This window comes from Oncorhynchus nerka, linkage group LG7 (genome assembly GCF_034236695.1).
Source record: "Oncorhynchus nerka isolate Pitt River linkage group LG7, Oner_Uvic_2.0, whole genome shotgun sequence".
Taxonomy (NCBI): Eukaryota; Metazoa; Chordata; class Actinopteri; order Salmoniformes; family Salmonidae; genus Oncorhynchus; species Oncorhynchus nerka.
The window spans coordinates 66,477,197-66,492,221 of record NC_088402.1 but is presented as its reverse complement, the minus strand read 5'-3'; the positions used below and the strand labels follow the sequence as shown (position 1 = coordinate 66,492,221).

General features: G+C 41.0%; 1 pseudogene; it reads right to left on the bottom strand.

The window, feature by feature from the left end:
* Window positions 1–219: 219 nt before the first annotated feature.
* On the bottom strand, window positions 220–4,399 carry LOC135572652 (uncharacterized; annotated as a pseudogene).
* Between the last annotated feature and the right edge of the window lie 10,626 nt (window positions 4,400–15,025).

Here is a 15,025-nt window from a genome sequence, read left to right as displayed (position 1 = left end):
GTGGAGCAAACAAGATGGGGGGAAAAGCTATTCAGCAACTTTTGTTGGACAATAGAAGTTTGCTTAAAGAAATGCATTTTATTGTTGCCACACAGAACCTTTCAATATAGAAATGTAAAACTGGGAACAAATCCCTGCATGGTTTGAATTATCACGCATATTAAGTTACTGGTTTGCTTGTTTTTAAACCGGTAATTTTCAGTTCTTGCGCTACCTCATTCAAACCATTGTGCTGCCCAGATGTAATCGTTATCTCGGCGCGATGCACAACCCTTGGTTGTTTCTGAATTTGGACTTGGGGCTTCAGACCAGTTTGTACACCAGTCTCTAAGCGGACTTAAGTCCTTTATCTGGTTTGAAGGAACTAGCGTATGAGGAAGATCGGAGTTCTCTCTGGGAGCAAACTTTCTATTTATCATGCTGACTAAGCTCTTGACTGATTTCAAGGCCTCATTTGGCCTTGTCCACCGTGCAGTAGATGTGGCATCGTGGCTTGGAACATTAACTTTCTCCCTTAGAACTATTCAATCTCTTGAGGAATCAAGTCCTTGCATTTTAATTTTGTACTCTTCCAACTTGGCCTTACACTCCACAGCTTTCACCTTCATCTCCAGGAACTGTTCCAGGTCTTTCTCATATCCCTCTTCTACCTTTAGTTCATTATCCCAAAATTCCGGCTGCACAACCTTCTGCTGGGCCTCTTAGTCAGTTTGCCTGATGTTTTGTTTCTCCTCCAGCGCATGAATCTGGCTATCCGTTGAGTTTATATGGACCTGCAGCTCTTTCAGACTAGTGTGTTGGCGAGCAACTAGTCCTCTTAACTTTCTTCTCTCATCAACCATCTTAAGGGCACTGGTTGGATTCTTCCAGCCCTCTGCTTTTATCTTTGCCATGCCAGCCTCTGAGTGTTTCATAACATGTTGGTTATCCTCACCCTCATCAGAAATGCTTATGTTACTCTTCTCTCTGTCCCTGCCCTGGTCTCGCATGCAGCAAGAGATTCGCTGGTGCTCAATGGACTTGGCACTCGTCTCTCCTCTGACTTTGCTCTGCAAAACCCCAGGAGTGGAGGGATCCATGGCAACTGTGACAAACATTCAGGGAATTATACCATCCCTTTTGTCAGTGTCCTTGCGGTTTCCTTTTTCGCGGCCTGATTGGTTCACTCTTCCTCGGCTCTCCAGCCATCCCCAAGCCTCCATCAGGGTCGGGACTTTCTTTTGGACTTCTTCGGTTCTTCCGGTGGCTGTTTGGCTTGTTGCCGCAGGCGTGATAAGGGAGGTAGGCTTTGACTGTGTACTAAGACCACCATTACCCCTTTCGTACTTTGCCCCCCAGCATCTGCTCTCCTCAGCTGAGGCCCAGCCTGGTATCTGCCGCCTTTCCCTCTACTAGACCCTTCCCAGAAGGACGGCCCTTTATGCAGCAGGGTGAGCTTGACCTCTGGTCTGCTGGCCGTACCTCAAGTGACTTCAGAAGCTGTTCATTGGGTTCTGCATAACGCTCAAACACTTTGAATTTCTCTAAGTGTGTAGCACCCAGGACGACTGAAGCAAAGGAAGATGATGGGGATGAATTTATCACCTAAGAAGATTGATTTGAATTGGACTTTTCAAGTGAAATGAAACAGTAAAATTGAAATACTGCTGGACATGTACACAAAGGGATTGTGCCAAAGCTGTGACCACTTTCTGATGTGGTTTTCTCAGTAACTCCAGACAACACGTGGGACTCCTTCCACTGATACCTTAACCACAGTTTCTTATTCGGTATTCAGATAGTTTATGGGATGAGAGCTAAATTCAGCATTAATAATGTAGGTTCTGAGGTCTTTGGGTATTACTTTCGCACCCTGGATGTGGTGGAGACTGACATTACCCTCATGGCCATCCTCTTAAGTTTGTGCTCACCATCTTGGCCAGGCTTGAGGGCAGTCACAATTACATATTTGTAAGTTGAATGCAATCAGTATTTTCAAATGGAGCCTAATGATACTCAAGTTGTTTTTTTGTACCTCCTTGTCTATTGAGGGTAAAACTTGATATCAAACAACGGCATTAATGCACAAAGCATCCAGCTACTGGCGAAATCTGATGTGAAAACTGACTAGATTTTAAGCTAAAATGTATGTAGTTCCACGTTTGGGAATTGCTCAAGATAATTGTAATCAGTTTGTCAATCACATGCATATACTGTTAAATTGTCCACTTACCTCATAATCCTTAAAGTTGAACCGATGCTGGGAGCCATCCACTGTGCTGAAGGCACAATTCTCTGTAAGGGATGCACAGGAGTGATTACGGCCAATTTTAAGTCCCTTGGGGTTCTAGTACTTTGGCAAAGTTTATGAACCCACCCCTCTTGCAAATAAAAAGATTGAGGGGTGATCTGTGAAATATGTACAGATTAGATTTAAGGACAGTTTATCAGTATGTTTGCTATAATGTATAAATTGGCCATTTGTTACAATACTTCTGAGTACAGTGGATTCAAATACTAGTTTGTATGTCCCATGCTGGTGTTGCCAACATTAGATTTTAAAATTAAAATTCCCGTTCTGTCAAGACTAGTCTAGCGTTGCCATACCTCCCAAATCGCGTGGTTCGCGACGAGGCTACGTCAAGACTAATGCATTTATATTAATCTTACTCGGGTATAAATACAAATTCGAGCGGACATAATGTACACTTAGCTACTTATTCTATCCAATGACACCAAATACCTAAAACGTTCGTTCACTTGCGTCAGTAAACTGTCAGAGATTTTTGGCTGTGTGTATTTATATATCTTTCTGACAGGAAGGGTGATCTTTATCAGAATGGAATATATAAACATGCTGGTAAACTGTCCAAAGCGTCAGTAGGCATACGCCAAGATCTGGAACATTCCACAACTATTTCTATTTCCTGGGTTTTTTAGTCTCCGTCCTTGTCAAACAATACAGTAATCCCTCATTAGCTACCGACCCTTGTTCGTCATGAAACATGACCACAGCACCCCTGACAATTTGTCTGAAATAGTCCCCTGATTAGATATTCTATGGTAGCCGTTCTTAAATTATGGGTCGCGGACCTGTGGTGGGTCGCGACGTGTCCGTACATGTATAATTATTTAATGAATAGATTTGGCCAAGTGCAACTGCAGTCTCTGTTCAGTGCGTTCTTGATAGAGGAATTTTAGATTCCTTTATGCTTTAATTGCCAAAACCAATTAGCACTCATTTCTAATTCATTAATGAATTGTAAGTTCGTTAATTATGCATGAAGTAGATCGAGACCAGTCTTAAAAGCCAGGTAAAATGCGTTTAATTCCAGAGAGTACTGACCCAGAATACAATAACATTACATTTTATAGAAAGAAGACATAAAATGACGTCATCAGTTTCACACCCTCTCCCAGCCTTACAATGGCGTAGTATTCGGTCCTGGAGATAGTTTCACTCCCCTCATAAACTACATTCCAACCTGTCTAAAGGATATACTTCTCTCCACTAATGGAATCCAACCAAAACATTCTTATCTGTTTGGAAAAACTATCTTATCCCTCCTTCTTAAATTCCCCAGGAGACACAGACAATTAATTCATTTCTGCTTACATTTTCAGTAACAGCTCAACTAAAAACTCATACTTTTCAAATCATAACATAATAGTATTAGAATAAATGGTTCTAATCATAAATGTATACATAATTGATCATCTAAACTATAATTTCCTCTAACAGCTCTCTGCTCAGTTTGGCAGCTGCGGGAGAGGGATATGCGGTTTACCATATATATTTTTCTGGTGTTTTCTTGATCACTCCGCGTCACACGCTGCAGCGCTATGGTTCAACAGCAGATTATGCGCTGTAAACCACTTTAATTCCCACTCGCCAAATGGACTCATGGTCGCAACAAGTTCTGACTGAGCTCAATCGTCATGCAAAGCCAGTACAACGATGAGTTTCTCTCTTTCATACAAATTTTGAGAATTAACGAGGAGCTCCCTCAATGTGTTTTGTGTGGGGAAGTACTTAGTAATGAGTCAATCGAAACGAACAAATTCATATAACGACACGGTTACTCCCTTATAAACATGACTAGCTATTTATATTGCTATTTAGTTATTTGTTTGTCTAAAATGCATTTGTTTTAGGTATAAGGGCAAAGATGTGTACCAAAATGTACGTATATTGGTACATTTACTTACATTTTGTATATTGGTAAATTTACCTAAATTTCGGTCCCAGCAAAACACATTATTTCTCATTTGGGTCCCAGGCTGAAAAAGTTAAAGAACCCCTGTTCTAGGGCATTGGTTCCCAAACGTTTTATAGTCCCGTAACCCTTCAAACATTCAACCTCCAGCTACGTATCCCCTGTAGCACCAGGGTCAGCGCACTCTCAAATGTTTTTGCCATCATTGTAAGCCTGATGCACACACACTATACGATATGTTTAATAAATATAAGAATTAGTGCATTTTTGTCACAACCCGGCTCATGGGAAGTGACAGTTCTTATAGGGCCAGGGCATATATAATAATCAATAATTTTGCTCTTTATTTAGCCATCTTACATATAAAACCTTATTTGTTCATCTCAAATTGTGAATAACTCACCACAGGTTAATGAGAAGGGTGTGCTTGAAAGGATGCACATGACTGCAATGTTGTATTGGATAGTGTCTTAAATCATTTCCTGTGTGTCTGTGCCTGTATTTAGTTTTCATGCGAGTGAGGGCCGAGAATCCACTCTCATAGGTACATGGTTGCAAAGGGCATGAATGTTTTACCGGCGCGATTTCTCAATAAGCTCGTCTCTCAATTAAAAAAAAAAAAGTGTCAGTACTTTGCCCCTTGATATCCAGCGCACTTCTCTGTATGTTGTAAAAGTGTTACATAGTCTTAACCAATATCATTGCATAAAGAAGAAAATACACGAGAGTTCAGGGGCCTTGCTTTAACAAAGTTAACCATTTTCACTGTAGTGTCCAAAACGTCTTTCAAGCAGTAAGAGCCTCTCGGTGGATGCTGCAGTGTTCCCAAGTGGTGTCGGGAGCAACCGCTTCCATCCGTGTTACCACTCCACTATGTCTCCCTGTCATGGCTTTTGCTCCATCAGTACAAATACCAACACATCTTGACCACCAAAGTCGATTTGACGTCACAAAGCTGCCCCGTACTTTAAAAATATTCTCTCATGCTGTCCTGGTTTCCAGAAGAGGATGTCTTCCTTAATTGACCCCCCCCCCCCCCCCATAAATGTAACGGACATACACCAGGAGCTGTGCCAGGCCCACCACGTCTTTTGACTCATCCAGCTGTAACGCATAGGATTCACTGGCTTGTATGCGAAGCAGTAATTGTTTCAAAACATCTCCTGTCATGTCAATGATGCGTCGTGAAACAGTGTTGTTTGAAGAAGGCATTGTCTGTATAGTTTTTTGGGCCTTTTCCCCCAGCGTTGTCCCAGCCATATCCGCGGTAGCAGGAAGAATTAAGTCCTAAAACAGGCAAGCCCCACACAATTAGTTTGGGGCTTGCCTGTCCTAGCCACTCGGTAGCTCACCATATAAGACACTTCTAGCCCCTTCTTATTAACGATATATGTTGCTTTTATACATGTTTTACTACTCAAGTCGTCTTCTGACTATTATTTGACGTTATTTCGCGGAACACTAGATGATTTAATATTTTTGGCAGTGAAACGAGGCCACTCAGGTGAGGAAACAAACATTAACCAAAGGTATATCCACGTTTGAAAATTTAAATGGACTGTTTGAAAATGTGAATCACGTTTTTATTTGACGTACCCTCGACGACATTGTGCGTACCCCAGTTTGGGATTAGCCGTTTTGGATAACCTAAAATAATGTTACTGCCAATAACACCAACTGAACAGGATGCTCATACTGCACAAATGAAGCGTGAACTCAAAATATGGTGACGGAAACGAACGTAAACTGACAAGGGGAGCAAAGGTTTTGTCATTTTCCACTCACAATCTTGAGTCAACAAATGAGTCGCTTTTCCGCCAAATAAAAATGGATAATATCATGTATCTAGTCTAGTGCAAATTACAGTCTAATTCACTCCTGTCCCAAAACTATTGGGACTGAGGTTGTCTATTGTGACAGACACCATTGAACTGAAGATATTGAAAATAGTGTTGTGGAATTTAAGTATCTTTTTTTTCAATGTTCTGTGCCACTTTAAAATAAAGTCTGCTACATGTGTTTTTGTTTTGGGACAGGAGTGAATTAGGCTAGAATGTGCATTAGACTAGATATAGTGCCTTCAGAATGTATTCACTCCTCTAGACTTTTTCCACGTTTTGTCATTACAAAGTGGGATTCAATTGGATTTAATTGTGTATTTTTGTCAATGATTGACACAATACTCTGTCAAAGTCTAAGAAAAATTCTAACATTTGTAAAATAAACCACTCTTGATTTAGATTAATATTCAACCTCCTGAGTCAATACATGTTAGAATCCCCTTTGGCACCAAGTACAGCTGTGAATCTTTCTGGGTAAGTCTAAGAGTGTTCCACACCTGGATGTGCAACATTATTATTTTCAAAATTCTTCAAGCTCTGTCAAATTGTTGATCATTGCTAGACAACCATTTTCAGGCCTTGCCATAGATTTTCAAGCAGATTTTCAAGTCAAAACTGTAGCTCGGCCACTCAGGTTCATTCACTGTCTTCATAATAAACCATTCCTGTGTAGAATAGCCTTGTGTTATAGGTTCTCCTGTACAAAGGTGGATTAATCTCTGTGTCTGGTGGAAAGCAGACTGAACCAGGTTTTTCTCTAGGATTTTGCCTGTGCTTAGCTTCATTCAGTGAAAAAATGTTTATCCTGCAAAACTCCCCAGTCCTTAACAATTACAAGCATACCCATAACATGATGCAGCCACCACTGCTTGAAAATATGGAGAGTGGTACTCAGTAATGTGTTGTGTTTGGGGCAAATGCAAAACATATTTTTTGGTATTCAGAACAAAAACTTAATTGCTTTGCCACATTTTTTGCAGTATTGCTTTAGTGCCTTCTTGACATTATGGGGTACAGTGTAAAAACCCTCAATGTAATCCATTTTAAATTCAGGCTAACACAACAACATTTTGAAATGTCAAGGGGTGTGAATACTCTGAGGGCACTGTACATGAAGGAAACGGCTGGAGTAAAAGAAGTGGAACACCTGTTGTTGAACTTTGCTTCAGTCTGACAGTCTATCCTCCCTAGATATGTTAATGTTAAGGGGAAATATGAGATTTGAAACTTAGACACCAAGTGACCCACTAGAGAGGCTAAGTGAAAGAGATGTTTTTTTCTTCCAGGAACTCCTCTCCTATGGTAAGAATTTGTTTGTCTCATTTTGGACAAGATATTTCCAGGAAACTTTTCTTCATAAGGTGTCGATGAGGCTGTGCTCGCTTGTTTAAAGTCTTATTTGCATCTATAAATGAATTTATTGTGTATGTCATTCATGATGATGACATACAATAACATGTAGAGTGCAGTTTTATATCACTTTGGCAATAATGCGGAAAGAGCTCATCTATCGTTATTGTTAGTCTTCTGTAATGTGACCAATTGGGGTCAGAGGACCAGGAATTAGTCCCTCAAATTATCTGGTATTTATTTTCAGAGAATAGGGAAACTTCTCTGCCAATGTCTCCCACTGCCCACCTCCCTGCTCTCAATCCATCTCTCTTACTTGATTTCCTTTATTGGCTGCACACTGAAATGAGCTTTGACATTTGGGATTGCATTCCCTAAATAGATTGGTTGTGTCTTCAGGGCTGTTCTGAGAAAGCACTGGGGGACATTGGAGAATCGGGTATGAGGTTGGTCCATGGGCTTAGGTGTTTTCACACGTGTTCTTAGCTTCACGTTTTTCTTCCCAGTACTCTCTTAAGTGTGCCAAAAAAAGGTCATAAACTTCCATGAGTTTCCTCTCCTTGCCAAACTGGGAGGAGTTGTATCTTGTCTGTTCAAGATTAATCAAAAGACATTTCAGAATGTTTTATCAATGCATCCTTTATATATTCTTAAAGGATCTAGCAGATTGGTTTACTTTACTTTGGTTTATTTTCCTGTGCAAGCAGAAGTCAAATTAGCTAAATTATTGAGTTTGGCACCCTTTGGAGCATGAAAGTGGGAGAAAGGAGAATATCTTGTATTTGAGATTACAGCACCTAAAAGCGTTTTTTCTGGACCATGCAGCTTTTCAGGCTTGGTTTGTCCGGTGTGCTTTAGTTTTTATACGTTCTTACATTTGCAACCAGCAACCCGGCTATTCTTGGCTAATAAAAAGCTGCCCTTCCCTGCCCACATGCTCAAAGGCCTTTGGGGGGGAGAAGTGGACTACTTTGACTTAACGCAGGTTCTCTACTGTTGTTTCAGAAACGGCTGGATATTTGATGCTCCTTTTGTGTTCAGCGGAACTATTTCCCAGGTCACATGAGTGTAGTACTGTTGTAGCTTTTGCTGAATACATTTTGCAGCATTTATTTTTACTGCCCTAATTACACCCCAAATTAGTCAATTGTAGTAGCTTTAGCTGAATATATTCTGCAATGATTTGTAAACACTGCTAGATATTTTAGCAATAAGGCCCGAGGGGGTGTGGTATATGGCCAATATACCATGGCTAAGGCCTGTTCTTAGGCACCACGCATTTGTGGCGTAATTAGTGTTTTGTCATACCTGTGGTATACGGTCTGATATACCACGGTTGTCAGCCAATCAGCATTCAGGGCTCGAGCCATCCAGTTTATAATGTATAATTAAAAACATTATTTAAGTGTATACGTGATTGTCTAGACTGTTCAGTGCAGACTAGTTTTCCAGAAAATTATTTTCCAGTCGTATTCCCACTGACCACGACCACCCTTATGGAAACAGAAAAATAAGTGTGTACTCTTGAACTTGACCAGCTATCAGACTTGTATAACACCAGACCATCTCCCTCTGTCCCTCTGTGTGTACTTGTCAGGGAGACCTGGACAGATATTAAAACTTAAAATAGAGTGGGCACACAGGATCCTCTTTTGCGTATCCTGTGTGGGCACTGCAGGCTCTGGTTACACGGCGCAGGCACAGCTTCATATTGCACTGGAGAGGCAGATGACTCTACACTTCCCTGCTACACCGGTCCAGTAGCTGACCAGCTTTGCTAGTCCTCAGGGAGCACGTTTGTGGAAACGAACAGCCATCACCATGCCTAAAGTCAATATGCCAGGTGAGTCGTCTGGTGGGTGCCGCTGGCATTGTATTGACAGACTGCTGCCCCACTCAAGGCATGCCCAGGCCTGAGATTGTTGGTGGCTCAGTCATGCAGCAACATAGCCAATAAACAGATTTTCAGATTACAGTTTTTTATATATGAAAATGTAGCTCTTTGGTAATAGTCTTCTGTACAATGATTTGTCTATCCAGTCTTAATCTCTCAGGGTTTATATTTATTTCACAGCTTGTTTTCTAACGGAACACATTTAATTACGAATGTCAGACTCAAATTATATGTTGGTGACTTTCTCACATTTGCAAGAGTCAGTCACGAACTTCTGCTGATTTATCCACTCGTGTTTTTTAAATATATTTTTTTAACATTTTAGGAAATCTGTTCATAAATGTTAATTTTAAGGATTAACACAGGATAACAGTTTCTAATGAGTTCCTAATCTAAATTTGCCTTAATATCAGAGTTTTGGTATTTTAATTTACTGATGCAGTCACACCAGGTTTTGTGGCATGGGCAAAGACCAGACCAACTGTTCTGGTGGTACATACCCATTGAGGCATTTGTTTGTCTGTCTGCTACCCAATGTCACTGACATTATTAGTGATGGGCAGAAAATTAGCTTTACAGCTTTAGTGTCTAATCACCCAGGGCCGGACAACCGCATTTGGGGACCTGGGGATAATTTCCTAAATTTCAACACATTTTGTCATGGTGCAGAGAGAATAATGTAATACACACTTTTTTGTTTTTTTGCTATGAGGCAGGATTTTCTGTTTTAAAGCTCATCTCATGCTTTTGTTCTCATCTTGCCATGAGGCTGAGAGAAAATGTCAAAGTTTTAAGCTAATTTACTGCAATTCTACATATTTTGGGGTTGGGGCCCCAGCCCATTTGGTAATCCGGCCCTGTATACATCGTGCTGGCAAGATGTTAAGTTAAGGCATAATATGAACCTCCACCTATGAGCAAGCAGTCCACATTATCACATTCTTTTCATTTTTTATTTTACCTTTATTTTACTAGGTAAGTCAGTTAAGAACATTCTTATTTACAATGACTGCCTACCCCGGCCAAACCTGGACGACACACAAACATTTTGTGCCCGCCCTATCACGGCCGGATATGATACAGCCTGGAATCGAACCAGGGTCTGTCGTGACGCCTCTAGCGCTAAGATGCAGTGCACTCTCTGACGGAGTGTTGGATACCTGTTATGTTACATTAAACGTATGTGGATGTACTAAAATACACAATGTTACATGATGTGTTGCCTTTTAGATTGAGAGTAGAGGAGAAATTGAATGAGGCATATGCTGAGTAGTTGCGTCAGAGCAGTGAAATTGAGAAAGTTAGAGATTGATGGCTGTAACTTGTCAGCAAATTCTGCTAGGTCAAGTGTTGTTATGGAAGAACCCAGGACATGTATTTCAGCCAAACATTTTGTGTTGGTCATTTAAGGAATAAGGCATGATGGAGTGTGGTATATAACCAATGTACCACGGCTAAGGGCTGTTCTTAGGCACAACTCTTAGCCGTGATATATTGGCTATATACCACAAACCCTGAGGTGCCTTATTGCTATTATAAACTGGTTACCAACGTAATTATAACTATTTCCCAGATAACGATGACATCACAAATGAGTGTACTGTAGTAGATTTTTGCAGAACACATTTTGTAACATTTATTTTTACTGCCCTAATTACACCACAAATTAGTCAATTGTAGTAGCTTTTCCTGAATAAATGTTGCAATGATTTGTAAACACTGCTAGATATTTTAGCAATAAGACCCGAGGGGGGTGTGGTATATGGCCAATATACCACAGCTAAGGCCTGTTCTTAGGCACCATGCATTTGTGGTGTAATTAATTATGTTCAGTAAAAATAAAATGTTTTGTCATACCCGTGGTATACGGTCTGATATACCACGGCTGTCAGCCAATCAGCATTCAGGGCTCGAACCACCCAGTTTATAACTTGTAATATAGCACATTGATACCAGTGAACACCATGCATTTTTGTGCAATAGTCAAATGCTATATCAGTTTCTGAATGATGTTGTGTAAATGATCACTAGACCTGCGTCACCATTCAGAATCAAGTGGTTTATTTCTGTTTTGTTATATTTTTCTACTAAGGCTGTTAGCAAACAGCTGGCCCATGTTTTTCTTGTAATACTGGTACTGAATAGTACTGTATCACCTCTAGCAGCTCCCTGTATGACTATTGTAATGAGTTCCTGAGTGTAATTCAATCATAGGAGGGTCCTGCTGTCTGGGGGGGAGGGATATCACTAACTGTTTTTTTTGAAGGGGTAGAAAATAGAAGTGCTATTGTTCAGACAGCTGCTCTCCAGGAGGCATTGGCTGGCTGACTGGATAAGGGTGACAGTGGGTGCAGCGGTTAGATATGAGGTTGGAGCATGCCCAGGGCCTAACGTAAACACAGGAACATTCCGAGACTGCCTTACAATGGATGTAAACTCATAGTCGGTTGAACTTAAGTTGAGTCATATTAAGTACAGGCCCTGCATAGTCAACATGGTTACAAAATGTACATGTTAAATTGTTGTGGAATGAAAAAAGGTAGGTATGGCAAATAAAATGTTTTTTGTGTAAAAATACAGTTGAAGTTGGAAGGTAACAGACTTAGGTTGAAGTCGTTAAAACTCGTTTTTCAAACACTCCACAAATTTCTTGTTAACAAACTATAGTTTTGGCAAGTCAGTTAGGACATCTACTTTGTGCATGACACAAGTAATTTTTCTAACAATTGTTTACAGACAGATTATTTCACTTATAATTCACTGTATCACAATTCCAGTGGGTCAGAAGTTTACATACACTAAGTTGACTTGTCCTTAAACAGCTTGGAAAATTCCAGAAAATGATGTCATGGCTTTAGAAGCTTCTGACATCATTTGAGTCAATTGCAGGTGTATCTGGGGACAAAGATTGTACTTTTTGGAGAAATGCCCTCTGGTCAGATTAAACAAAAATATAACTGTTTGGCCATAATGACCATTATGTTTGGAGGAAAAAGGGGGAGGCTTGCAAGCCGAAGAACACCATCCCTACCATGAAGCACGGGGGGTGGCAGCATCATGTTGTGGGGGTGCTTTGCTGCAGGTGGTTCTGGTGCACTTCACAAAATAGATGGCATCATGAGGAAGTAAAATGATGTGGATATATTGAAGCAACATCTCAAGACATCAGTCAGGAAGTTAATGCTGGGGTCTCCCAAATGGGTCTTCCAAATGGACACTGACCCCAAGCATACTTCCAAAGTTGTGGCAAAATGGCTTAAGGACAATGAAGTCAAGGTATTGCAGTGGCCATCACAAAGCCCTGACCTCAATCCTATAGAAAATTTGTGGCAGAACTGAAAAAGCGTGTGCGAGCAAGGAGGCCTACAAACCTGACTCAGTTACACCAGCTCTGTCAGGAGGAATGGGCCAAAATTCCACAAACCTGTGGAAGGCTACCCAAAATGTTTGACCGAAGTTAAACAATTTAAAGGCAATGCTACCAAATACTAATTGAGTGCATGTAAACTTCTGACCCACTGGGAATGTGATGAAATAAATAAAAGCTGAAATAAATCATTCTCTCTACTATTATTCTGACATTTCAGATTGTTAAAATAAAGTGGTTATCTGAACTGACCTAAGACAGGGAATTTTTTACAGGGATTAATTATCGGGAATTGTGAAAAATTGAGTTTAAATGTAGTTGGCTAAGGTGAATGTAAACTTCAACTGTATATATACAGTGGGGATAACAAGTATTTGATACACTGCCGATTTTGCAGGTTTTCCTACTTACAAAGCATGTAGAGGTCTGTAATGTTTATCATAGTTACACTTCAACTGTGAGAGACGGAATCTAAAACAAACATCCAGAAAATCACATTGTATGATTTTTAAGTAATTAATTTGCATTTTATTGCATGACATAAGTATTTGATACATCAGAAAAGCAGAACTTAATATTTGGTACAGAAACCTTTGTTTGCAATTACAGAGATCATACGTTTCCTGTAGTTCTTGACCAGGTTTGCACACACTGCAGCAGGGATTTTGGCCCACTCCTCCATACAGACTTTCTCCAGATCCTTCAGGTTTCAGGGCTGTCGCTGGGCAATACGGACTTTCAGCTACCTCGAAAGTTTTTCTATTGAGTTCAGGTCTGGAGACTGGCTAGACCACTCCAGGACCTTGAGATACTTCTTACGGAGCCACTCCTTAGTTGCCCTGGCTGTGTGTTTTGGGTCGTTGTCATGCTGGAAGACCCAGCCACGACCCATCTTCAATGCTCTTACTGAGGGAAGGAGGTTGTTGGCCAAGATCTCGCAATACATGGCCCCATCCATCCTCCCCTCAATATGGTGCAGTCGTCCTGTCCCCTTTGCAGAAAAGCATCCCCAAAGAATGATGTTTCCACCTCCATGCGTCACGGTTGGGATGTGTTCTTGGGGTTGTACTCATCCTTCTTCTTCCTCCAAACACAGCGAGTGGAGTTTAGACCAAAAAGCTCTATTTTTGTCTCATCAGACCACATGACCTTCTCCCATTCCTCCTCTGGATCATCCAGATGGTCATTGGCAAACTTCAGATGGGCCTGGACATGCTCTGGCTTGAGCAGGGGGACCTTGCGTGCGCTGCAGGATTTTAATCCATGAAGACGTAGTGTGTTACTAATGGTTTTCTTTGAGACTGTGGTCCCAGCTCTCTTCTGGTCATTGACCAGGTCCTGCCTTGTAGTTCTGGGCTGATCCCTCACCTTCCTCATGATCATTGATGCCCCACAAGGTGAGATCTTGCATGGAGCCCCAGACTGAGGGTGATTGACCGTCATCTTGAACTTCTTCCATTTTCGAATAATTGCACCAACAGTTGTTGCCTTCTCACCAAGCTGCTTGCCTATTGTCCTGTAGCCCATCCCAGCCTTGTGCAGGTCTACAATTTTAACCCTGATGTCCTTACCCAGCTCTCTGGTCTTGGCCATTGTGGAGAGGTTGGAGTCTGTTTGATTGAGTGTGTGGACAGGTGTCTTTTATACAGGTAACGAGTTCAAACAGGTGCAGTTAATACAGGTAACGAGTGGAGAACAGGAGAGCTTCTTAAAGACAAACAGGTCTGTGAGAGCCGGAATTCTTACTGGTTGGTAGGTGATCAAATACTTATGTCATGCAATAAAATGCAAATTAATTACTTAAAAATCATTCAATGTGATTTTCTGGATTTTTGTTTTAGATTCCGTCTCTCACAGTTGAAGTGTAACTATGATAAACATTACAGACCTCTACATGCTTTGTAAGTAGGAAAACCTGCAAAATCGCTGTCATCACTGTCAACCAAGAGTCAAGACTAAACCAATTCACCTTGGTGGTGTTTATATTATTCTTAACGATTTCGCAAAACCAGAAAAAAATGCAACTATGTCTGTGAAACTATATATTCACAATATTATGAATGAATTGTTGTTTAATTGGTAGCATTTCATTGTGTGACTGATTTTACTAATTGCGTTAGTACTGTACAAAGAGGTGCACTATTTGATAGATTCACCCGCTTCCAGTGGGGAGACCTGAGGTCTACCTACCTAAGCACCCCTCCCCATCTTGTACTTCTGAGTGGGAGACCTTCCCAGGCAGTGGCCTGCCTAGCTCACAAACTAGAATCAGGGCTCCCACTCCGACACGGTTGACATAATATCGTTTACGTGACATGCAAATGAGCGATCGATAGCCGATCATGCAAATGTCAACAATCCAAATGTTTTTGTGCGG